Source organism: Oncorhynchus masou, chromosome 11 (genome assembly GCF_036934945.1).
Source record: "Oncorhynchus masou masou isolate Uvic2021 chromosome 11, UVic_Omas_1.1, whole genome shotgun sequence".
Classification (NCBI taxonomy): Eukaryota; Metazoa; Chordata; class Actinopteri; order Salmoniformes; family Salmonidae; genus Oncorhynchus; species Oncorhynchus masou.
In genome coordinates, this window is record NC_088222.1 from 8,465,254 (window position 1) to 8,491,419 (window position 26,166).

The 26,166-nt window shown below is 49.1% G+C and overlaps 1 protein-coding gene across 1 annotated transcript in view; it reads right to left on the bottom strand.

The window, feature by feature from the left end:
- Window positions 1–26,166, bottom strand: part of LOC135548067 (protein Shroom3-like) — a 194,126-nt gene that overhangs the window by 134,548 nt on the left and 33,412 nt on the right.

Genomic DNA, 26,166 nt, shown 5'->3' on the forward strand with positions numbered 1-26,166 from the left:
AGATTTGGTATAATTTAGGTTCGGTTTTCAGGCAATTATTAGGGTGGTTATCAACTGGGAATGGTACCTTCAACTGTTAGGAGTAGGAGGGGAGCAGGCCCAACTGTAGGGAGAAGGTGAGGAGCAGGCCCTACTGTCAGGAGAAGGAGGGGAGCAGGCCCTACTGTCAGGAGAAGGTGAGGAGCAGGCCCTACTGTCAGGAGAAGGAGGGGAGCAGGCCCTACTGTAGGGAGAAGGTGAGGAGCAGGCCCTACTGTATGGGGAAAGTGAGGAGCAGGCCCTACTGTCAGGAGAAAGAGGGGAGCAGGCCCTACTGTAGGGAGAAGGAGGGGAGCAGGCCCTATTGTCAGGAGAAGGAGGGGTGCAGGCCCTACTGTAGGGAGAAGAAGGGGAGCAGGCCCTACTGTCAGGAGAAGAAGGGGAGCAGGCCTTACTGTGAGGAGAAGGTGGGGAGGATGCCCTACTGTAGGGAGGAGGGGAGCAGGCCCTACTGTAGGGAGAAGGAGAGGAGCAGGCCCTACTGTAGGGAGAAGGAGAGGAGCAGGCCCTACTGTAGGGAGAAGGAGGGGAGCAGGCCCTACTGTAGGGAGAAGGAGGGGAGCAGGCCCTACTGTAGGGAGAAGGAGGGGAGCAGGCCCTACTGTAGGGAGAAGGAGGGGAAGCAGGCCCTGCTGTAGGGAGAAGGAGAGGAGCAGGCCCTACTGTCAGGAGAAGGAGGGGAGCAGGCCCTACTGTCAGGAGAAGGAGAGGGTTAGGCCCTACTGTCAGGAGAAGGAGAGGGTTAGGCCCTACTATCAGGAGGAGGGGAGCAGGCCCTACTGTCAGGAGAAGGAGAGGAGCAGGCCCTTCTGTCAGGAGAAGGAGAGGGTTAGGCCCTACTATCAGGAGGAGGGGAGCAGGCCCTACTGTCATGAGAAGGAGAGGAGCAGGCCCTACTGTGAGGAGAAGGAGGGGAGCAGGCAGGGAGAAGGAGGGGAGCAGGCCCTACTGTCAGGAGAAGGAGGGGGCAGGCCCTACTGTCAGGAGAAGGAGGGGAGCAGGCCCTACTGTCAGGAGAAGGAGAGGAGCAGGCCCTACTGTGAGGAGAAGGAGGGGAGCAGGCCCTACTGTGAGGAGAAGGAGGGGAGCAGGCCTTACTGTGAGGAGAAGGAGGGGAGCAGGCCTTACTGAGGAGAAGGAGGGGAGCAGGCCCTACTGTGAGGAGAAGGAGGGGAGCAGGCCTTACTGTGAGGAGAAGGAGGGGAGCAGGCCTTACTGTGAGGAGAAGGAGGGGAGCAGGCCTTACTGTGAGGAGAAGGAGGGGAGGAGCCCTACAGGCCTTACTGTGAGGAGAAGGAGGGGAGCAGGCCCTACTGTGAGGTGAAGGAGGGGAGCAGGACTGTGAGGAGAAGGAGGGGAGCAGGCCCTACTGGAGGAGAAGGGAAGGAGGGGAGCAGGCCCTACTGTGAGGTGAAGGAGGGGAGCAGGACTGTGAGGAGGAAGGAGGGGAGCAGGCCCTACTGTGAGGTGAAGGAGGGGAGCAGGCCCTACTGTGAGGAGAAGGAGGGGAGCAGGCCCTACTGTGAGGTGAAGGAGGGGAACAGGCCCTACTGTGAGGAGAAGGAGGGGAGCAGGCCCTACTGTAGGGAGAAGGAGGGGAGCAGGCCTTACTGTGAGGAGAAGGAGGGGAGCAGGCCCTACTGTGAGGAGAAGGAGGGGAGCAGGCCTTACTGTGAGGAGAAGGAGGGGAGCAGGCCCTACTGTGAGGAGAAGGAGGGGAGCAGGCCCTACTGTGAGGTGAAGGAGGGGAGCAGGCCTTACTGTGAGGAGAGGAGGGGGAGGGGGAGCAGGCAGGCCTTACTGTGAGGAGAAGGAGGGGAGCAGGCCCTACTGTGAGGAGAAGGAGGGGAGCAGGCCCTACTGTGAGGAGAAGGAGGGGAGCAGGCCTTACTGTGAGGAGAAGGAGGGGAGCAGGCCTTACTGTGAGGAGAAGGAGGGGAGCAGGCCCTACTGTGAGGAGAAGGAGGGGAGCAGGCCTTACTGTGAGGAGAAGGAGGGGAGCAGGCCCTACTGTGAGGAGAAGGAGGGGAGCAGGCCCTACTGTGAGGAGAAGGGAGGACTGTGGGAGAAGGGGAGCAGGCCCTACTGTGAGGAGAAGGAGGGGAGCAGGCCCTACTGTGAGGAGAAGGAGGGGAGCAGGCCTTACTGTGAGGAGAAGGAGGGGAGCAGGCCGTACTGTGAGGAGAAGGAGGGGAGCAGGCCCTACTGTGAGGAGAAGGAGGGGAGCAGGCCCTTACTGTGAGGAGAAGGAGGGGAGCAGGCCCTACTGTGAGGGAGAAGGAGGGGAGCAGGCCTTACTGTGAGGAGAAGGAGGGGAGCAGGCCCTACTGTGAGGAGGGAGAAGGAGGGGAGCAGGCCTTACTGTGAGGAGAAGGAGGGGAGCAGGCCCTACTGTGAGGTGAAGGAGGGGAGCAGGCCCTACTGTGAGGAGAAGGAGGGGAGCAGGCCCTACTGTGAGGAGAAGGAGGGGAGCAGGCCTTACTGTGAGGAGAAGGAGGGGAGCAGGCCTTACTGTGAGGAGAAGGAGGGGAGCAGGCCCTACTGTGAGGTGAAGGAGGGGAGCAGGCCTTACTGTGAGGAGAAGGAGGGGAGCAGGCCCTACTGTGAGGAGAAGGAGGGGAGCAGGCCCCTGTGAGGAGAAGGAGGGGAGCAGGCCCTACTGTGAGGTGAAGGAGGGGAGCAGGCCCTACTGTGAGGTGAAGGAGGGGGAGCAGGCCTTACTGTGAGGAGAAGGAGGGGAGCAGGCCTTACTGTGAGGAGAAGGAGGGGAGCAGGCCCTACTGTGAGGGAAGGAGGGGGCAGGCCTACTGTGAGGAGAAGGAGGGGAGCAGGCCCTACTGTGAGGAGAAGGAGGAGGGAGCAGGCCTTACTGTGAGGAGAAGGAGGGGAGCAGGCCTTACTGTGAGGAGAAGGAGGGGAGCAGGCCCTACTGTGAGGAGAAGGAGGGGAGCAGGCCTTACTGTGAGGAGAAGGAGGGGAGCAGGCCCTACTGTGAGGTGAAGGAGGGGAGCAGGCCTTACTGTGAGGAGAAGGAGGGGAGGCTGTGAGGTGAAGGAGGGGCCCTACTGTGAGGAGAAGGAGGGGAGCAGGCCCTACTGTGAGGAGAAGGAGGGGAGCAGGCCTTACTGTGAGGAGAAGGAGGGGAGCAGGCCTTACTGTGAGGAGGAGAAGGAGGGGAGCAGGCCCTACTGTGAGGAGAAGGACTGTGAGGGAGCAGGCAGGCCTTACTGTGAGGAGAAGGAGGGGAGCAGGCCCTACTGTCAGGAGAAGGAGGGGAGCAGGCCCTACTGTGAGGTGAAGGAGGGGAGCAGGCCTTACTGTGAGGAGAAGGAGGGGAGCAGGCCCTACTGTGAGGTGAAGGAGGGGAGCAGGCCTTACTGTGAGGAGAAGGAGGGGAGCAGGCCCTACTGTGAGGAGAAGGAGGGGAGCAGGCCTTACTGTGAGGAGAAGGAGGGGAGCAGGCCCTACTGTGAGGAGAAGGAGAGGCAACGGGGGAAAACCATTAAAAAAATGACATGCCCTCCTAAAACAGGTTGTAACTCAAACAGTTCTGTTTGTAATATTAAGATTCTAACAACAACAGATTGTTATATAGACTTATTTAGAACAAGTCAAGGACAAAGAGGGGCATGACTTAAAAAATTTAATAAAATGTTTTACTTCATGAGCAGTCCAAATGACTGCTTTAGCAGTTCTAGTGTTAATTAACCCCTCATACTATTCACACTGTTCACACGATGGCTGCTACATAAACTGGGCCAGCTAACGGCTTATAGACATTAAGTCGGGAAAATGAAACATTTTCTGGATTGTCCTGTTGTATCATATTTAGGGTATTTTGATGTTTGAAAAGAAAAGACTGTGTTAAAGTCTCATCTCCGAAGAAGAACATGTTAAATCTTCATGTGACTGTCTCTCCGCCACGCTCTGTCACATTTACATACATTTACATATTTAACGAGTCTAATTAAAACCAGACAGCAGGAGTGAATGGGTGGGGTGGGGGATGTCTGCTCTGCAGGGGGAGAGATGCACCACTCACCCCTCCAACCTTCTCTTCAAGCCTTCCCTTCAAATTCCTCGCATGCCAACCCGCCCTGACGACAGGATAGGGCAACCTGGGTTGTATCCATAGCGACATACCCAGGACACAAACACACACACACTAGGTCACCCCTCTCACTGGTGGGTGTTGGGACGTCTAAAGTAGGCCTACACCCTACAGTAGGACTACATCCACACCCTACAATAGGACTACATCCACACCCTACAGTAGAACTACATCCACACCCTACAGTAGAACTACATCCACACCCTACAGTAGGACTACATCCACACCCTGCAGTAGAACTACATCCACACCCTGCAGTAGGACTACATCCACACCCTACAATAGGACTACATCCACACCCTACAGTAGAACTACATCCACACCCTACAGTAGAACTACATCCACACCCTACAGTAGGACTACATCCACACCCTGCAGTAGAACTACATCCACACCCTGCAGTAGGACTACATCCACACCCTGCAGTAGAACTACATCCACACCCTACAGTAGAACTACATCCACACCCTGCAGTAGGACTACATCCACACCCTGCAGTAGAACTACATCCACACCCTGCAGTAGGACTAGATCCACACCCTACAGTAGAACTACATCCACACCCTACAGTAGGACTACATGCACACCCTGCAGTAGGACGACATCCACACCCTGCAGTAGGACTACAGTACCACCCTGCAGTAGGACTACATCCACACCCTGCAGTAGAACTACATCCACACCCTACAGTAGAACTACATCCACACCCTGCAGTAGGACTACATCCACACCCTGCAGTAGAACTACATCCACACCCTGCAGTAGAACTACATCCACACCCTACAGTAGAACTACATCCACACCCTACAGTAGGACTACATCCACACCCTACAGTAGGACTACATCCACACCCTACAGTAGGACTACAGTACCACCCTGCAGTAGGACTACATCCACACCCTGCAGTAGAACTACATCCACACCCTACAGTAGAACTACATCCACACCCTGCAGTAGGACTACATCCACACCCTACAGTAGGACTACAGTACCACCCTGCAGTAGGACTACATCCACACCCTGCAGTAGAACTACATCCACACCCTGCAGTAGGACTACAGTACCACCCTGCAGTAGGACTACATCCACATCCTACAGTAGGACTACAGTACCACCCTGCAGTAGGACTACATCCACACCCTACAGTAGGACTACATCCACAACCTGCAGTATAACTACATCCAGACTCTGCAGTAGAACTACATCCACATCCTACAGTAGGACTACAGTACCACCCTGCAGTAGAACTACATCCACACCCTACAGTAGGACTACATCCACACCCTACAGTAGGACTACAGTACCACCCTGCAGTAGGACTACAGTACCACCCTGCAGTAGGACTACATCCACACCCTGCAGTAGGACTACAGTACCACCCGGCAGTAGGACTACATCCACACCCTGCAGTAGGACTACATCCACAACCTACAGTAGGACTACAGTACCACCCTGCAGTAGGACTACAGTACCACCCTGCAGTAGGACTACATCCACACCCTACAGTAGGACTACAGTACCACCCTACAGTAGGACTACAGTACCACTCTGCAGTAGGACTACATCCACACCCTGCAGTAGAACTACAGTACCACCCTGCAGTAGGACTACAGTACCACTCTGCAGTAGGACTACAGTACCACTCTGCAGTAGGACTACAGTACCACCCTGCAGTAGGACTACATCCACACCCTGCAGTAGGACTACAGTACCACCCTGCAGTAGGACTACAGTACCCTCTACGCATCCTGCCTTGCACTGCCATCATACAGCAGTTAACAGAACTAACACTGATAATACCATGCTACATTAATGCTTTTAGTATAATCATGAATGCTTTTTGTATTAAAGTTTACACACATATTTATCCAGGGACGCTACTTTTAGAAGTGGGGGGTGGGGGGGTGGCGACAATATATATATATTATTTTTTATATAAACACTATATTTTTTATCCAGTAGGATAAACACTCCAAACAGCCGACCCGACCACTGGGAGGTGTCCGCATGGTCCTAAAGCACACCGTTGTCTTGTTTTGTATCACATTCCCAATGATAAAGCTGGGGGTGGACAAAAATGCAATTTCAGAATATGGGGGGGGGGGGGAGTGAAAGTGTGAAAGTGAAAGTAAGCGCCCCCTGTATATATCCCTTTCATACTGACACGTTTTACACCAACTTTACCATGCTGACGACTTTACCACGACGTGACAAAATGGCCGCCTTTTCGATGTATCTGAAAGGTGTTGCCAGTATCAAAGCCAAAACTTTTTATTTCTGCCTAACGACCTTTGCCATCATTGCGGTAAAGTTCTGCCTATGGCTTATTAACGAAAATGAACCGTAATGCTGAGGTGGTCTTGGTATGCACTATGCTCTTCCAGCTCTTGATGTTTCTAGGCAACGCCCGTTACTACTTATCCTCGTGGCAGTTGTAAAGTTTTCAAGGCATCACCCATCACTTCACATAGCCCACCACATGGGGCGGCAGGGTAGCCTAGTGGTTAGAGAGCTGGACTAGTAACCGGAAGGTTGCAAGTTCAAACCCCCGAGCTGGCAAGGTACAAATCTGTCATTCTGCCCCTGAACAACCCACTGTTTCTAGGCCGTCATTGAAAATAAGAATTTGTTCTTAACTGACTTGCCTAGTAAAATAATAAATGCACTGTTTTCTAACCACTACTGGATGGATCCATAATGAACTACTGTGGGAATAAATAGCACTGAATGACACCCATATTGGAATAAAGTTAGGCTAATGCTAATGCTGTTGAAGGCATCAAATTGTTGCTTACTGAAATTCCCAAAGTCATCCAATCCGTGCGTAGTGTGGTAAACTAGATGATCATTTCCTGCTCCACAACAAACATATGGAAACCATGTTGAACTGTTAATTCCATTACAGCCATTACAATGAGCCTGTCCTCCTATAGCGCCTTCCACCAGCCTCCTCTAATGTCTACAGTTTTTGGAGAGGTGCGGGGTGCTGCCACACTGGGCACCCAGGGAGCTGTTGTTGTGGGGGGGTTAAGTGCATTTCTCAAGGGCACAACGGCAAGGCAAATGGCATCTAGGATTTGAACCCTTCGGTTGCCAGCTCACTTCCTACCGGACCTGGGATTCAAACCGGCATCCCTCCGATTGCTGGCTCGCCTCTCTAACAGCTAAGCTACCCACCATGCTTCGATGGCACTCACTGTGTGTTTTGCGGTATCCTTGGTGTAAGCATAAGGAGAAATAATGATCGGTGATAGGCGGAGACATTTGGCACCTCAGCAGCAGTCTTACAAGGCATTGATAAATATTTACAGCATTTCAGAGTGTCACATTGGACTGGAGGGAGTTAGCAGTTAGCTCTCTTTGCTCTCATTGTTAAATATTTACAGGCATTCCTGAGTGTCACATTGAACCGGAGGGTTTCAGCAGTTAGCTCTCTCTGCTCTCTACCCACTGGGCACAGACTTCATTTCAGCGTCTAGTTTTGGTTTACATTTGGTTCACGTCATTGGATTTAGGTAAAACATTTGGTGAATTTGTAAAAAATTGATTACTTTTTCAAATCCAATCAGTTTTCCTCTGCACACATCAACAACAGTCACCCACGAAGCATCGTTACCCATCGCTCCACAAAAGCCAAGGCCCTTGCAGAGCAAGGGAAACCACTACTTCAAGGTCTCAGAGCAAGTGACGTCACCAATTGAAACGCTAGTTAGAGCGCACCACCGCTAACTAGCTAGCCGTTTCACATCCGTTGCACTAGCTTAGCTAGCATCACAGTAGTCAGACAGTTAGCATAAGTCGATAAGCAAGCTAGCAGGCAATATTTGATTCTGGGTTCAGACAGCACAGTGATCCATGCTGAGTCCCTCATGGATTAGGCCTACTCTTGTCTGATCTCAAATCCAGCAGCTGAGGCCTTGGGTTGATTCAAGTACATGCCAGAAGTTTACTTTAGAAAAATTATTTTTAACTCTGGTTTCTCAAACCAACGCGGACGTTCTATTTGTAACTGAATCTTGGTTAAGAAGGATTTGACAGCCTCTGGTCCCATACTAGACAAATTAATAACCATTTATTAACCATTTTACTTCAGCTGGCCATCTGTTTGAAAGGAAAGTCTCTGAAAATTCATCTCATTCCACTAGAGGGAGTCCTTTAGTCATCTCAAAATGATTGTAGAGAATAACGCACTAAAATAAACATACTTTATTTAAATTTCACTCCACTTGATGTCTATGCTGTACCTTAGTGCTAAAGATTGATGTTAAAAAGCTGATTCACTTGATCCCTTCTTACTGCAGCTCTCTGCCCTTACTTATTGCAGAGCCATTGACCTATATTTTTGACTTGAAAATTGGTTCTGGTGTTATCCCTACAATCTGGAAAAAGACTAAGCACCATTTCAGCTGCTACGCTCGTTTAAGATGATGTGTTAAATTGCTTAGATCATAAAAATGATTGTGCTGTGCCTTTCAAAAGTTATTCGACCCTGTTGTCTGAAATAGGCCTGGGTCAGGCTTTCTTGCAAGTAGTTTGAGAATGATCTGTCAGACAGGACACAATGTGTGATTTCTGATGGTGTTAAGTCCAGTTTCCTGGATATTACGAATGGTGTACCTCAGGGGTTGGTATTAGGACCCGTTTCTCTTGACTATTTATATAAATAATATTGGTCTATCTGTTAAAACATGTGAAATTAATCTGTATGCAGACGATTCTGTTATGTATGCCATTGCCCAAACTGTTGGATATGTTAGAGCTGCAAATCTGACCTTGTTGCCTTACAGAAAGCCCTGGTTGGTTTAAACATTGGACTTAATGTGATTTATATGATTGAATATTTATTCACTGGATGGGTCTCCCATTGATCAGGTTCCCACCTATAAATATCTGGGCATTTAGATTGACAAAGATGTACTGTTTAAAAATATACGGATGAGCTTGTTAAAAGTTAAGATTTAAAGTGGGCTTCTTCTTCTTTTTTATTTTAGAAATAGATATTGCCTCTCCCGAAATAGCAGAAAGCAGATTGTAAAGTCAACTTTGTTTCAAATGGACTACATATTTCCATGGCTATGGTAACACCCTTGACCAGATTGCAGCAACCACTACTCTTAAACCTTTGGATGCCGTCTACCATAGTGCCCTTCACTTTATCACAGGTGACAGTTTTAATATACTTCATTGCATCCTTTATCAAAAGGTTGGCTAGTCCTCATTGAAGTCCCGTAAATCACCTTCCTGTTTGAAAAGCTCTACTAAACAAGCCTCCAACTTACCAAACTTTGTTGCTATATAAAAGAGCTATATAAATGAGCTCTCTGGGTTGGTTAACTCTCAGGGTTGGTTAGCTCTCAGGGTTGGTTAACTCTCAGGGTTGGTTAGCTCTCAGGATTGGTTAGCTCTCAGGGTTGGTTAGCTCTCAGGGTTGGTTAGCTCTCAGGTTTGGTTAACTCTCAGGGTTGGTTAACTCTCAGGGTTGGTTAGCTCTCAGGGTTGGTTAACTCTCAGGGTTGGTTAGCTCTCAGGGTTGGTTAGCTCTCAGGGTTGGTTAGCTCTCAGGGTTGGTTAACTCTCAGGGTTGGTTAACTCTCAGGGTTGGTTAGCTCTCAGGTTTGGTTAACTCTCAGGGTTGGTTAACTCTCAGGGTTGGTTAGCTCTCAGGTTTGGTTAACTCTCAGGTTTGGTTAACTCTCAGGGTTGGTTAACTCTCAGGGTTGGTTAACTCTCAGGGTTTACCAATTTAGGTAAATCCTCCTTAGTTTTAGTGCCTCCCATTGTAGGAATAACCTGCGAAATTCCTTGCATCTTGATTAACAAAACATCTAAAATAATCACGAAAATACACAACACCAAAGTAGACAGATTTCACAAATCAGAAACACACATCTAAAATTCATAATTGAGATGAAAATAACATGGTTCCGCTAGGGCAGTTTAGGACTCTCGTGTTAAATTCATTCACTGAGGATTGTGGATGTTTCTATTGATTGTAATGGTTTATTGGTTGACATTGTAGTATTGTAATTGTACCTTGTCGTTTTTTTGTTATTTTTGTTGTATTTTATTTTTTATTTTTTTATTGATTATGAAAATGTTTTGTATTCAGGGCACCATTGTAAATGAGACCCTTGTCTGTGGGATGGGCTTCACAGTCTACCTCTTGACCCAACATTGGGAGCACACACAGTTAATTACTGAGAGAGAGAGAAATAGGGAGGGAGGGAGGGAGGGAGGGAGGGAGGGAGGGAGGGAGGGAGGGAGGGAGGGAGGGAGGGAGGGAGGGAGGGAGTGAGCATATAGCCTTTCTTCCTCTGTAGTACACAGAACTAAAAGCATGACTACTGTTATGTAGTGTACCTGTTGTTAGGTATAAACAGATGATAGAGAACAGTCACACACCTGTCTGAGTCACTACTGATGTCTGGGGTCTCATCCATCCTTTGGTGACATACAGCCAGAGTCAAGCCCTAGTGCTCCTGGGAAAAGTAGTTTCTCTTCAGAATAGCCAGAGTCAAGCCCTAGTGCTCCTGGGAAAAGTAGTTTCTCTTCAGAATAGCCAGAGTCAAGCCCTAGTGCTCCTGGGAAAAGTAGTTTCTCTTCAGAATAGCCTGGGTAAAGAGTCAGAAAGCCCCTAGTGCTCCTGGGAAAAGTAGTTTCTCTTCAGAATAGCCAGAGTTTCTCTTCAGAATAGCCAGAGTCAAGCCCTAGTGCTCCTGGGAAAAGTAGTTTCTCTTCAGAAGTTTCTCTTAGCCAGAGTCAAGCCCTAGTGGCCATGGGAAAAGTAGTTTCTCCTCAAAATAGCCAGAATCAACTCATTTAATACATCCAAAGTAGTTCCTCCGTTCTCCTTAGAACGGTCTCAGCTAATCAGCTAGTCCAAAGCTCAGAAAGGATCACGATCAGTTAGGAAGACCAAACAGACTTGATAATGGCTGTCTTACATCACCGCTGAGAGAGGGACACATGACTAGAGCATGTCAACTGGGGTTCAGATCCAGACTGGTGTCCATCTTGGGTCGTTTGAGATGGATTCATCTATCTGTCTGCAACCAGTCAATCAGTTGATCAGTTGATCCACATGGGCTGGTGGGATATGATGGCTCAACCTAACATATATCTGTAATCTAGTCCTCACTGTAAACTCCCAGCAATAATCTGTAATAACTGTTAACTGTAACCTGTAATGTACTTACTGTTAACTCCAGCAACAATAACCTGTAATCCCGTAACTCACTGTTAACTCCAGCAACAATAACCTGTAATCCCGTACTCACTGTTAACTCCAGCAACAATAACCTGTAATCCCGTACTTACTGTAAACTCCAGCAACAATAACCTGTAATCCTGTACTTACTGTTAACTCCAGCAACAATAACCTGTAATCCCGTACTCACTGTTAACTCCAGCAACAATAACCTGTAATCCTGTACTTACTGTAAACTCCAGCAACAATAACCTGTAATCCCGTATTTACTGTTAACTCCAGCAACAATAACCTGTAATCCCGTATTTACTGTTAACTCCAGCAACAATAACCTGTAATCCCGTATTTACTGTAAACTCCAGCAACAATAACCTGTAATCCCGTACTCACTGTTAACTCCAGCAACAATAACCTGTAATCCCGTATTTACTGTAAACTCCAGCAACAATAACCTGTGCTGACTCCTGTCCTTAGGAAATGCTCACGCCTCCTCCTTCATTTCCCTCCCTTTCCCATCAAGTCCACCCTCCCAGAGAACTGCTGCGTCCAAAGTCTGAAGTTATGCAACTCGTCCTCAGTCTTGTCTTCCCACAGCTGTAGGTAGGCTGGCAAGGTCCTACAGTGGCACTCCCTCCATACCATGGAACAGTCAGCCAGTCAGCCAGTCAGCCAGCCAGTCAGTCAGCCAGCCAGTCAGCCTGTCAGTCAGCCAGCCTGTCAGCCAGTCAGCCAGCCTGTCAGCCAGTCAGTCAGCCTGTCAGCCAGTCAGTCAGCCAGTCAGCCAGTCAGTCAGCCAGCCAGTCAGCCAGCCTGTCAGCCAGTCAGTCAGTCAGTCAGCCAGTCAGTCAGCCAGTCAGTCAGCCTGTCAGTCAGCCAGTCAGTCAGCCAGTCAGCCTGTCAGACAGCTAGTCAGTCAGTCAGCCAGTCAGTCAGTCAGTCAGCCAGTCAGTCAGCCAGCCAGCCAGCCTGTCAGACAGCTAGTCAGTCAGTCAGACAGCTAGTCAGTCAGTCAGCCAGTCAGTCAGTCAGTCAGACAGCTAGTCAGGCAGTCAGTGTGTGGTAGCCAATAGTCCAGTAGGTAGACTGACAGGTAGGCTGACTGCTGCACACCATTTAGCCTACAGTGGAGCAGTCAGTCAGTCAAGTCAGTCAATCAGCCAGTCAGTATGGTAATGGTATAGTCCTTCTGCAATCTCCAGGCTTCAACAAGTGCTTGTCCAGCCAGGACAGCACTACACTAACGTTGCCTCAGCACAGTCTACTCTTCCCAGCAGTAGGCAGTTCTGGCTGACAGTGGCACACCTTTACACTTCCATGGAGACGTCAGTCGCTGAGTCCTAGTCTCCAGGCTTCGACAGGTGTTTGCCCCGTCAGGACAGCACTACCTAACGCTACCTGTCCTGAACACTCCTGGACTACAGAGCCATCCAGGAAGTTGTGCTTGTTCAGACTCTACAAAGTCAACACTACACTGACTGACCCTACTGCATCTCCACAGCACAGCACCGCGGGGACAAACACTGGAGGTAAGGGAAGCTTTGTGATGTCCTCTCTGCCTCTCTCTCTCTCTCTCTCTCTCTCGCTCTCTCGCTCTCTCGCTCTCTCTCAACGTCTCTTGGACTCTGTACTTGGATGCAAATGAGCATCCTGCCATCCTCTGTGGCTAGGCTCTGTGGCTGGGCTGTTTCCTCCCTCCCCTCTCACATGGCCGGAGGGAGGGAGAGTACAGCCACCCAGTCATGCAGGCAGGCAGGTGAACCTGAGTCGTGTGCACAGTGTAGAGTATAGTCCAGGGTTAGAAACAAAGCCAGGTGTGAGACAATGGCTGCCATTATGGCCTTTTATTAGCCAAAAGAAAAGCCTGCTCTGTGTGTAGTCAGGGCCAGGGACAGCCAGGGGCAATGGGGACAGATTATCCAGCCAGGGGCAATGGAGACAAACTATCCAGACAGTCAGGGCCAGGGACAATGGAGACAAACTATCCAGCCAGTCAGGGCCGGGGACAATGGAGACAAACTATCCAGCCAGTCAGGGCCGGGGACAATGGAGACAAACTATCCAGCCAGTCAGGGCCGGGGACAATGGAGACAAACTATCCAGCCAGTCAGGGCAATGGGACAAAATCCAGGAGACGGGACAATGGAGACTGACTATCCAGCCAGTCAGGGCCAGGGACAATGGAGACAAACTATCCAGCCAGTCAGGGACGGGGACAATGGAGACAGACTATCCAGCCAGTCAGGGCCGGGGACAATGGAGACAGACTATCCAGCCAGTCAGGGCCGGGGACAATGGAGACAGACTATCCAGCCAGTCAGGGCCGGGGACAATGGAGACAAACTATCCAGCCAGTCAGGGCCGGGGACAATGGAGACAAACTATCCAGCCAGTCAGGGCCGGGGACAATGGAGACAAACTATCCAGCCAGTCAGGGCCGGGGGCAATGGAGACAAACGATCCAGCCAGTCAGGGACGGGGACAATGGAGACAGACTATCCAGCCAGTCAGGGCCGGGGACAATGGAGACAAACTATCCAGCCAGTCAGGGCCGGGGACAATGGAGACAGAGAGGCTGCGTCAATATGTATTTGTTGTCAATGTTTTGGCGTCAGACTGGTAGCAGTTGTGAAAAAAGTAAACAGTTGGACGAGTTGCAGAAGTAATTGAAAATAATGCTATTGTTGATTAGTTGCTTTGTTCATTCATTAGTCTATTTTCTGTTGAACCATACGGTCTATATACTAGAAACTCATGGACAATATGGACACAGATATGCACAATGTATACTATATATGAATATACAGTACTAGTCAAAAGTTTGGACACATTTACTCATTAAAGGGTTTTTTCTATATTTTTACTATTTTCTACATTAGAGCACTCATCATGCATTTGGGTCCCTAGGTTTTTACATGACCAATCATATCGAGTATCGCGAGCCACCCTTCCCTGGTGACTTTCTTCAGCAAAGATGGCTGACAAAACATTACGGTGGAAGCAAATGTAAGTAGTCATAACGTCATAACGAGTCAAGCAAAACATAGAAACATAGAAACATCATAATATTAATCTAATTAATTAAGCAAGTACCGGTCAAAAGTTTGGACACACCTACTTATTGTCACGGTTGTGTGTAGAGACGGACCAAGGCGCGGCGTGGATCCCACAAAAAAACCCGTGGGGAAATGGCTGCCTAAATATGATCCCCAATCAGAGACAACAATAAACAGCTACCTCTGATTGGGACCATACCAGGCCAACATGGACATAAAACATCCTAGATAGCCCACCCTAGTCACACCCTGACCTACCCAACATAGAGACTAAAAGGCTTTCTATGGTCAGGGCGTGACAGTACACCCCCCCCCCCAAAAAAGGTGCAAAACTCTATAGGGGAGGCTCCGGTGCGGGGCGAAGTACCCACTCCGTACCCACGGGTCCGGCCATGGAGCCGGGTAGGACGCCTTGCCCGGACTGGGCCCCGGCGCAGAGGGCCCCGGCCATGGAGCTGAGTTGGCCGCCGTGCCTGGACTGGGCACCTGCGCAGAGGAAGGCTCCGGCCTTGGAGCAGGACTGGACACCGTGCCTGGACTGGGCAATGGCGCAGAGGAAGGCTCCGGCCTTGGAGCAGGACTGGACACCGTGCCTGGACTGGGCACCTGTGGACCAGAGGAAGGCTCCGGACTTGGAGCAGGACTGGACACCGTGTTCCGGACTGGACTGAGGCACCGGACGCAGAGGAGGAGGCTCCGGCCTTGGAGCAGGACTGGACACCGTGCCTGGACTGGGCAATGGCGCAGAGGAAGGCTCCGGCCTCTGGAGCAGGACTGGACACCGTGCCTGGACTGGGCACCTGCGCAGAGGAAGGACCTCCGGCCTTGGAGCAGGACTGGACACCGTGGGGCCTGTACTGGGCAACTGGGCGCTCTTCAGAGGGAGACTCCTGCCATGGAGCAGGACTGGACGACTGGTGCCTGGACTGGGCACCGGTGTACCGGAACAGTGACTTCGGGGCTCCGGCCTGTGGACCTATGTTCTGGAAGAAGGTTCCGGACTGTGGACTACCTCTCTGTAGGAGGTTCCGGACATGCTGGACCGTCGTACTGGAGGCTACCGAACTGTGGACCTACGTAGAAGGCTCCGGACTGTGGACCGTCGTAGGAGGTTCCGGATTGTGGACCGTGACGTAGAATGTTCCGGACTGTGGACAATGTTCTGGAAGCTACCTCACTGTGACGGTTCATATGTAGGAGGTTCCGGACTGTGGACCGTAGAGGAGGCTACCGGACTGTGGACTATGTTCTAGGAGGCTACCGGACTGTGGACCTATGTTAGGAGGCTACCGGACTGTGGACCGTCGAATGGAGTCCCCGGACTGTGGACCGTCGTAGGAGGTTCCGGACGGGAGATGGACCATTTTGCAAACTTGCTCTGGACTGAGGACCGTCACCGGAATCTCTAGACTGGGGACCGTCGCCGGACCAGCTCTGGACTGGGGACCAGTTGCACCGGACTGGGGAGGCGCACTGGAGGCCTGATGCGTGGGGCCAGTACAGGTCAATGCACCGGACTGGTGACACTTCTTCAGGGGAGAGTGCGAGGAGCAGGCACAGGACGTACCGGACTGTGGAGGTGCACTGGAGACCATGACCAGCCTTTGGTGCGTAGGAACCGGCACAACTATGTGGTCCGGAACAGTGACACACTTCGGACGGCGAGAGTTGAAAATGGGAGCTAGCACAGGACGTACTGGACTGGGTTCACTATGTTCTGGAAGCTGGAACAGCTACCTCACTTTGCCGTCGGCTGTGACGGTTCACTACATGCTGGAAGCTACTCTCTGTGACGGTTCACTACATGCTGGAAGCTACCTCTTTGACGGTTCAATATTTTCTGCAAGAAGTTTACCTCATTGTTATGACGGTTCACTACATACTGGAAGCTACCTCTGAACCAGTGACGGTTCACTAGCACTGGGATGCACTGAACCGCTGCCTTACGCTGTCACTGTGACGGTTCACGATGTACGAATCAGAGAAGGGTTACCTCACTGTGACGGTTCACTATGTACTGGAAGCAAACACAATTTCTGTGACGGTTCACTACGTACTGGAAGGTACCTCTGTGACAGTTCCAATGTTCTGGAAGCAGAATTACATCACTGTGACAGGGTGTTCACTACGTACTGGAAGCTACATTCTCTGTGACGGTTCACAATGTTCTGGAAGCTACCTCTCTGTGACAGTTCACAATGTTCTGGAAGCTACCTCACTGTGACGGTTCACTATGTACTGGAAGCTACCTCTCTGTGATGGTTCACTATGTTCTGGGAAGCTACCGGTTGTCTCTGTGACGAACTCGTTCACTATGTACTGGAAGCTACCCTCTGTGACGGTTCACTACGTACTGGAAGCTACCTCTCTGTGACAGTTCACAATGTTCTGGAAGCTACCTCACTGTGACGGTTCACTACGTCTGGAAGCTACCTCTCTTGACGGTTCACAATGTTCTGGAAGCTACCTCTTGTGACAGTTCACAATGTTCTGGAAGCTACCTCTCTGTGACGGGAAATGAAGAGCTACATTTTGCAAACTCGTCCCCTGTATGAGAGTTACTGTGACCCACAAACCGTGATACATACCGAACCGTGGGCCCACTGTACTGTTACCTTCACCACCAGGGGGTGGCTCGTCAGGAAGTCCAAGATCCAGTTGCAGAGGGAGGTGTAACATTTAGTCCCACAGTTTTTAGCTTAGTGATGAGCTTTGTGGGCACTATGGTTTTGAGCTGTAGTCAATGAACAGCATTCTCACATAGGTGTTCCTTTTATCCAGGGGGAAAGGGCGGTGTGGAGTGCAATAGAGATTGCATCATCTGGGGATCTGTTGGGGCGGTATGCAATTTGGAGTGGGTCTAGGGTTTCTGGGATAATGGTTTTGATGTGAGCCATGACCAGCCTTTCATAGCATTTCATGGCTACAGTCATTTAGGCAGGTTACCTTAGTGTTCTTGGGCACAGGGACTATGGTGGTCTGCTTGAAACATGTTGGTATTACAGACTCAGACAGGGAGAGGTTGAAAATGTCAGTGAAGACACTTGCCAGTTGGTCAGCGCATGCTCGGAGTACACGTCCTGGTAATCTCTCTGGCCCCACAGCCTTGTGTATGTTGACCTGTTTCAAGGTCTTACTCACGTCGGCTGCGGAGAACATGATCACAGTCATCTGGAACAGCTGATGCTCTCATGCATGCTTCAGTGTTCATTGCCTCAATGCGAGCATAGAAGTTATTCAGCTTGCACAAGGGAGTTTGCCAGTGATTCTAATATTTTTGCAAGGCAAGATAGTTTAGAAATTGGGCAGTGTCTCTCATTCTTCAGTTATCGAGGTCAGAATGATATCCACATATATTTTATTTACAAATCCTGACGATGCTCCTAATACAGCCCTGGGATCGAACCAGTGTCTGTAGTGATGCCCCTAGCACTGGGATGCAGTGCCTTAGACCGCTGCCTTAGACCGCTGTGCCACTCTGGAACGAAAGGTAAACAGAAAGGTATCCGAATCAGAGATAGAGGGACACCCCCTCCCTATCATACAACCCCAGGTCATACAGGAAATGTTGCTCATTGAAAGTTGTATCTTTGTAATAATGCACAAACACAATTTAGGTAGCTTAGTATATCTACTGCAGGCAATGGGATAATGGTCACTGAGCTCGTTGAGCAAAGATTCCATTGGCTGGATACTTTTGTCAGAATTACATCCAATATAGGTGATTTTTCAGGGTGTTTTAAGTTGGGGTGGCTTGGTTTAGTTATAAGTTGAGTTAAATTTTGCTCAGTACAAATATCATTCAGTCTATCTGATACTGACATCAACCAATCCAAGTTAAGATCACCCAATATTTATAATTCAGATTCAACATAATTAGACAGCAAGTCAGACAATTTGTTAAGAGCAATTGGGAGGGCCGAAGGAGGGTGATAAACTGGAACCCTCCAGACTCTTGGCATTCTCATGGTCTGAGAGTGCTTTAGGTGCCGTGATTTTGGCAAACTCCAAGTGGGCTGTCATGTGCCTTTTACTGAGGAGTGGCTTCCATCTGGCCATTCTACCATTAAGGCCAGCTTGGTGTAATGCTACAGAGACGGTTGTCCTTCTGACAATGGAACTCCTGACAATGGAACTCCCTGACAATGGAACTCCTGACAATGGAACTCCTGACGATGGAACTCCTGACGATGGAACTCCTGACAATGGAACTCCCTGACGATGGAACTCCTGACGATGGAACTCTGACTGGAACTCCTGACAATGGCACTCCGTACGAAATGGAACTCCTGACAATGGCACTCCGTACGATGGAACTCCGTACGATGGAACTCCTGACAATGGAACTCCTGACAATGGAACTCCTGACAATGGAACTCCTGACAATGGAACTCCTGACAATGGAACTCCTGACAATGGAACTCCTGACAATGGAACTCCTGACAATGGAACTCCTGACAATGGAACTCCTGCACGATGGAACTCCCTGAACGATGGAACTCCTGACGATGGAACTCCTGACAATGGCACTCCGATGGAACTCCGATGGAACTCCGTACGATGGAACTCCTGACAATGGCACTCCGTACGATGGAACTCCTGACAATGGAACTCCGTACGATGGAACTCCGTACGATGGAACTCCTGACAATGGCACTCCGTACGATGGAACTCCTGACAATGGAACTCCTGACAATGGAACTCCTGACAATGGAACTCCTGACAATGGAACTCCTGACAATGGAACTCCTGACAATGGAACTCCTGACAATGGAACTCCTGACAATGGAACTCGTGACAATGGCACTCCTGACAATGGCACTCCTGACAATGGCACTCCTGACAATGGAACTCCTGACAATGGAACTCCTGACAATGGAACTCCTGACGATGGAACTCCGATTGGAACGATGGAACTCCGTACGATGGAACTCCGACAATGGAACTCCGATGGCACTCCGACGATGGCACTGGAACTCGTACGATGGAACTCCGTACGATGGAACTCCGTACAATGGCACTCCTGACAATGGCACTCCTGACAATGGAACTCCTGACAATGGAACTCCTGACAATGGAACTCCTGACAATGGAACTCCTGACAATGGAACTCCTGACAATGGAACTCCTGACAATGGAACTCCTGACAATGGAACTCCTGACAATGGAACTCCTGACAATGGAACTCCTGACAATGGAACTCCTGACAATGGAACTCCTGACAATGGAACTCCTGACAATGGAACTCCTGACAATGGAACTCCTGACAATGGCACTCCTGGACAATGGCACTCCTGACAATGGAACTCCTGACAATGGAACTCCTGACAATGGAACTCCTGACAATGGAACTCCTGACAATGGAACTCCTGACAATGGAACTCCTGACAATGGAACTCCTGACAATGGAACTCCTGACGATGGAACTCCTGACGATGGAACTCCTGACAATGGAACTCCGTACAATGGAACTCCTGACAATGGCACTCCGTGGAACGATGGAACTCCGTACGATGGAACTCCTGACAATGGCACTCCGTACGATGGAACTCCTGACAATGGAACTCCTGACAATGGAACTCCTGACAATGGAACTCCTGACAATGGAACTCCTGACAATGGAACTCCTGACAATGGAACTCCTGACAATGGAACTCCTGACAATGGAACTCCTGACAATGGAACTCCCTGACAATGGAACTCCTGACAATGGAACTCCTGACAATGGCACTCCGTACGATGGAACTCCGTACAATGGCACTCCTGACAATGGCACTCCTGACAATGGAACTCCTGACAATGGAACTCCTGACAATGGAACTCCTGACAATGGAACTCCTGACAATGGAACTCCTGACAATGGAACTCCTGACGATGGAACTCCTGGACGATGGAACTCCTGACGATGGAACTCCTGACAATGGAACTCCTGACAATGGAACTCCTGACAATGGAACTCCTGACAATGGAACTCCTGACGATGGAACTCCTGACGATGGAACTCCTGACGATGGAACTCCGTACAATGGAACTCCGTACGATGGAACTCCGACAATGGAACGATGGAACTCCTGACAATGGCACTCCGTACAATGGAACTCCTGACGATGGAACTCCTGACGATGGAACTCCGACGATGGAACTCCGTACAATGGAACGTACAATGGAACTCCTGACAATGGAACTCCTGACAATGGAACTCCTGACAATGGAACTCCGTGACGATGGAACTCCGTACAATGGAACTCCGTACGATGGAACTCCGTACGATGGAACTCCGTGACAATGGAACTCCGACAATGGAACTCCGTACGATGGAACTCCGTACGATGGAACTCCGTACGATGGAACTCCGTACGATGGAACTCCGTACGATGGAACTCCGTACAATGGAACTCCGTACAATGGAACTCCGAACGTCCTTCTGCAGAAACCCAGTATCATTCATCATCCGGTCACACCAACCAATGACTCCCTATTCAGCTGTGAATGTACCATCAACGAGCTTATGCTTTCTACGTATTCCCCAAGGTGTCTACAGCATTGTGACATTGCATTTCTGTTGAAGAATAGCCATAGGCGGCCACATTGCGTAAGTGGTCACATGGTGGCTCCGAGAGAGATTCTCGCGTAAAATACAGAGGTAGCCATCATTACAATCGGTCCTAGTGAAAAACAAATTGTCCCGACGGATATATTATCGAATAGATATTAGAAAAACACCTTAAGGATGGATTCTAAACAACGTTTGCCATGTTTCTGTCGATATTATGGAGCTAATTTGGAATATTTTTCGGCGTTGTGGTGAACGCAATTTCCGGGAGATTTCTCAGCCAAACGTGAAGAACAAATGGAGCAATTTTGCCTACAAAAATAATATTTTGGGAAAAAAATGAACTTTGGCTGTCTACCTGGGAGTCTCGTGAGTGAAAACATCCGAAGTTCATCAAAGGTAAACGATTAATTTGATTGCTTTTCTGATTTCCGTGACAAGGTTGCCGGCTGCTAGTAAGGCATAATGCTATGATAAACTTACACAAATGCTTGTCTAGCATTGGCAGTAAAGCATATTTTGAAAATCTGAGATGACAGGGTGATTAACAAAAGGCTAAGCTGTGTTCCAATATATTTATGTCCGTTGCGTTATGCTAATTAGTGTCAGATGATGACAACGGTCCTGTTCACGGGATGGGGTGTCACTACAGGTTAAAGTTGAAAAAGTCCAATAAGGCGATCCATAATAAACCCCAGGAAGAGTAGCTGCTGCATTGGAAGAAACAAATTGGGATCCATAAAAAAACCTAGGAAGAATAGCTGCTGCGTTGGAAGGAACTCATGGGGATCCATAATAAACCCCAGGAAGAGTAGCTGCTGCCTTGGCAGGAACTAATGGGGATCCATAATAAACCCCAGGAAGAGTAGCTGCTGCATTGGCAGGAACTAATGGGGATCCATAATTAACCCCAGGAAGAGTAGCTGCTACATTGACAGGAACTAATGGGGATCCATAATAAACCCCAGGAAGAGTAGCTGCTGCATTGGAAGAAACAAATAGGGATCCATAAAAAAAACAGGAAGAATAGCTGCTGCATTGGAAGGAACTCATGGGGATCCATAATAAACCCCAGGAAGAGTAGCTGCTGACTTGGCAGGAACTAATGGGGTTCCATAATAAACCCCAGGAAGAGTAGCTGCTGCATTGTCAGGAACTAATGGGGATCCATAATAAACCCCAGGAAGAGTAGCTGCTGCATTATCAGGAACTAATGGGGAGCCATAATAAACCCCAGGAAGAGTAGCTGCTGCATTGTCAGGAACTTATGGGGATCCATAATAAACCCCAGGAAGAGTAGCTGCTGACATTGTCAGGAACTAATTGGGATCCATAATAAACCCCAGGAAGAGTAGCTGCAGCCTTGGCAGGAACTAATGGGGATCCATAATAAACCCCAGGAAGAGTAGCTGATGCCTTAACAGGAACTAACATGGATACATAATAAACCCCAGGAAGAGTAGCTGCTGCCTTGTCAAGAACTAATGGGGATCCATAATAAACCCCAGGAAGAGTACATGATGCATGACAGGAACTAATGGGGATCCATAATAAACCCCAGGAAGAGTAGCTGCAGCCTTGTCAGGAACTAATGGGGATCCATAATAAACCCCAGGAAGAGTAGCTGCAGCCTTAGCAGGAACTAATGGGGATCCATAATAAACCACAGGAAGAGTAGCTGCAGCCTTAGCAGGAACTAATGGGGATCCATAATAAACCCCAGGAAGTGTAGCTGATGCCTTAGCAGGAACTAATGGGATCCATAATAAACCCCAGGAAGAGTAGCTGATGCATTGACAGGAAGTAATGGGGATCCATAATAAACCCCAGGAAGTGTAGCTGTTGACTTAGCAGGAACTAATGGGGATCCATAATAAACCCCAGGAAGTGTAGCTGTTGACTTAGCAGGAACTAATTGGGATCCATAATAAACACCAGGAAGAGTAGCTGATGCATTGACAGGAAGTAATGGGGATCCATAATAAACCCCAGGAAGTGTAGCTGTTGACTTAGCAGGAACTAATGGGGATCCATAATCAACTCCAGGAAGTGTAGCTGTTGACTTAGCAGGAACAAATGACGATCCATAATAAACCCCAGGAAGTGTAGCTGTTGGCTTAGCAGGAACTAATTGGGATCCATAATAAACACCAGGAAGTGTAGCTGTTGACTTAGCAGGAACTAATTGGGATACATAATAAACTCCAGGAAGTGTAGCTGTTGACTTAGCAGGAACTAAAGGGGATCAACAATAAACCCCAGGAAGAGTAGCTGCTGCCTTGTCAGGAACTAATGGGGATCCATAATAAACCCCAGGAAGAGTAGCTGCAGCCTTGGCAGGAACTAATGGGGATCCATAATAAACCCCAGGAAGAGTAGATGCTGCTGCCTTGTCAGGAACTAACGGGGATCCATAATAAACCCCAGGAAGTGTAGCTGTTGACTTAGCAGGAACTAATTGGGATCCATAATAAACCCCAGGAAGAGTAGCTGCTGCCTTGTCAGGAACTAATGGGGATCCATAATAAACCCCAGGAAGAGTAGCTGCAGCCTTGGCAGGAACTAATGGGGATCCATAATAAACCCCAGGAAGAGTAGCTGCTGCCTTGTCAGGAACTAATGGGGATCCATAATAAACCCCAGGAAGAGTAGCTGCAGCCTTGGCAGGAACTAATGGGGATCCATAATAAACCCCAGGAAGAGTAGCTGCAGCCTTGGCAGGAACTAATGGGGATCCATAATAAACCCCAGGAAGAGTAGCTGCAGCCTTGGCAGGAACTAATGGGGATCCATAATAAACCCCAGGAAGAGTAGCTGCAGCCTTGGCAGGAACTAATGGGGATCCATAATAAACCCCAGGAAGAGTAGCTGCAGCCTTGGCAGGAACTAATGGGGTCCACAATAAACCCCAGGAAGAGTAGCTGCAGCCTTGGCAGGAACTAATGGGGATCCATAATAAACCCCAGGAAGAGTAGCTGCAGCCTTGGCAGGAACTAATGGGGTCCACAATAAGCCCCAGGAAGAGTAGCTGCAGCCTTGGCAGGAACTAATGGGGGTCCATAATAAACCCCAGGAAGAGTAGCTGCAGCCTTGGCAGGAACTAATGGGGATCCATAATAAACCCCAGGAAGAGTAGCTGCAGCCTTGGCAGGAACTAATGGGGTCCATAATAAACCCCAGGAAGAGTAGCTGCTGCCTTGGCAGGAACTAATGGGGATCCATAATAAACCCCAGGAAGTGTAGCTGTTGACTTAGCAGGAACTAACTGGGATCCATAATAAACAAAAGGAAGTGTAGCTGTTGACTTAGCAGGAACTAAAGGGGATCCACAATAAATCCCAGGAAGAGTAGCTGCTGCCTTAGCAGGAACTAACGGGGATCCATAATAAACCCCAGGAAGTGTAGCTGTTGACTTAGCAGGAACCAATGACGATCCATAATAAATACTGATAAAAACTACTCATCCACTACTCGCTCCACACATAAACTTGCTACTGTCTTGGCAGGAACCCAGAATGCTATTCGACTGAACAAATCCGTCAAAAAAATGTAGCAGAACTGAAACTAATGCAGGATCCATAATACTGATAAAAACTACTCTCCTCTCTCTCTCTCTCCTCTCTCTCTCTCTCTCAAATCCTCTCTCTCTCTCTCTCTCTCTCTCTCTCTCTGGGGATCTCTCTCTCTCTCTCTCTCTCTCTCTCTCTCTCTCTCTCTCTCTCTCTCTCTCTCTCTCTCTCTCTCTCTCTCTCTCTCAGATCCTCAGGAGTGGATGATGAAACAACCCTCTTCTTCAATCACAGTAGTCTATTACATGTTTTAATAAAGCTGGGAATGACTTTAGAACAACCCCCCGTTGCCAGGATACTAATGTTTTCTATTGTGTGACGCCAGAAGGAAAATCATGGGCTGTTTGGTCCCAACTGCAAAACTTCGTGGCACTAGTACCACCAGTGGAGAATATTAGTCTGGAGTTCTGGATTCAGCCCATGGAAAAATGTGTGGGATGTTCCCCAACGATGAAAGGGTTTGGGAAGCGTTGATTTAGCGTGTTAAAATAGCTTCTATAAAAGATATTCCTTTAGCAAACCTAAATTCTTGAACCTATCCTAATGTGAATATGGATGAAACAATAATGATTTACCTGTGACAGACAACTGGTCTAGTCTAGTGGGTTCAGAAGGTTAGATTTACCTGTGACAGACAACTCATCTAGTCTCGTGGGTACAGAAGGTTAGATTTACCTGTGACAGACAACTCATCTAGTCTAGTGGGTACAGAAGGTTAGATTTACCTGTGACAGACAGCTCTAGTCTAGTGGGTACAGAAGGTTAGATTTACCTGTGACAGACAGCTCTAGTCTAGTGGGTACAGAAGGTTAGATTTACCTGTGACAGACAGCTCTAGTCTAGTGGGTACAGAAGGTCAGATTTACCTGTGACAGACAGCTCTAGTCTAGTGGGTACAGAAGGTTAGATTTACCTGTGACAGACAGCTCTAGTCTAGTGGGTACAGAAGGTTAGATTTACCTGTGACAGACAGCTCTAGTCTAGTGGGTACAGAAGGTTAGATTTACCTGTGACAGACAGCTCTAGTCTAGTGGGTACAGAAGGTTAGCCAGTATGAGTTCCTATTTTTACCCTCTGCAGGGTGTCAATCATATCACAGAGCTGCTGTTGTGGAGATAACTTAAGAGCCTGGGAGTTTAGCCATGATCCCTTCCTCCAGCGCACACACACACACCAGACCCCAGCAACACCCCTGGCCTGTTATCGTTAGTGCTGAAGCATGACCACTATAGACATCAGGGTGATATGAGACTAAGGAGCTGAGGGGGTGAGGTCATTATAGACATCAGGACAATATGAGATGAAGGAGTACTGTCAAATTGTACTGTTGTATGTTACTGTTGTATGGTACTGTTGTATGGTACTGTTGTATGGTACTGTTATATGGAGGGGGACAATAGGAGGGGGACAGAAGGAGAAAGACAGAAGGAGGGGGACAGAAGGAGAGGGACAGACAGGGGGACAGAAGGAGAGGGACAGAAGGAGGGGACAGAAGGAGAGAGACAGACGGAGAGAGACAGACGGAGAGGGACAGACGGAGAGGGACAGACGGAGAGGGACAGACGGAGGGGACAGAAGGAGAGGGACAGAGGAGAGGGACAGACGGAGAGGGACAGACGGAGAGGGGGGACAGA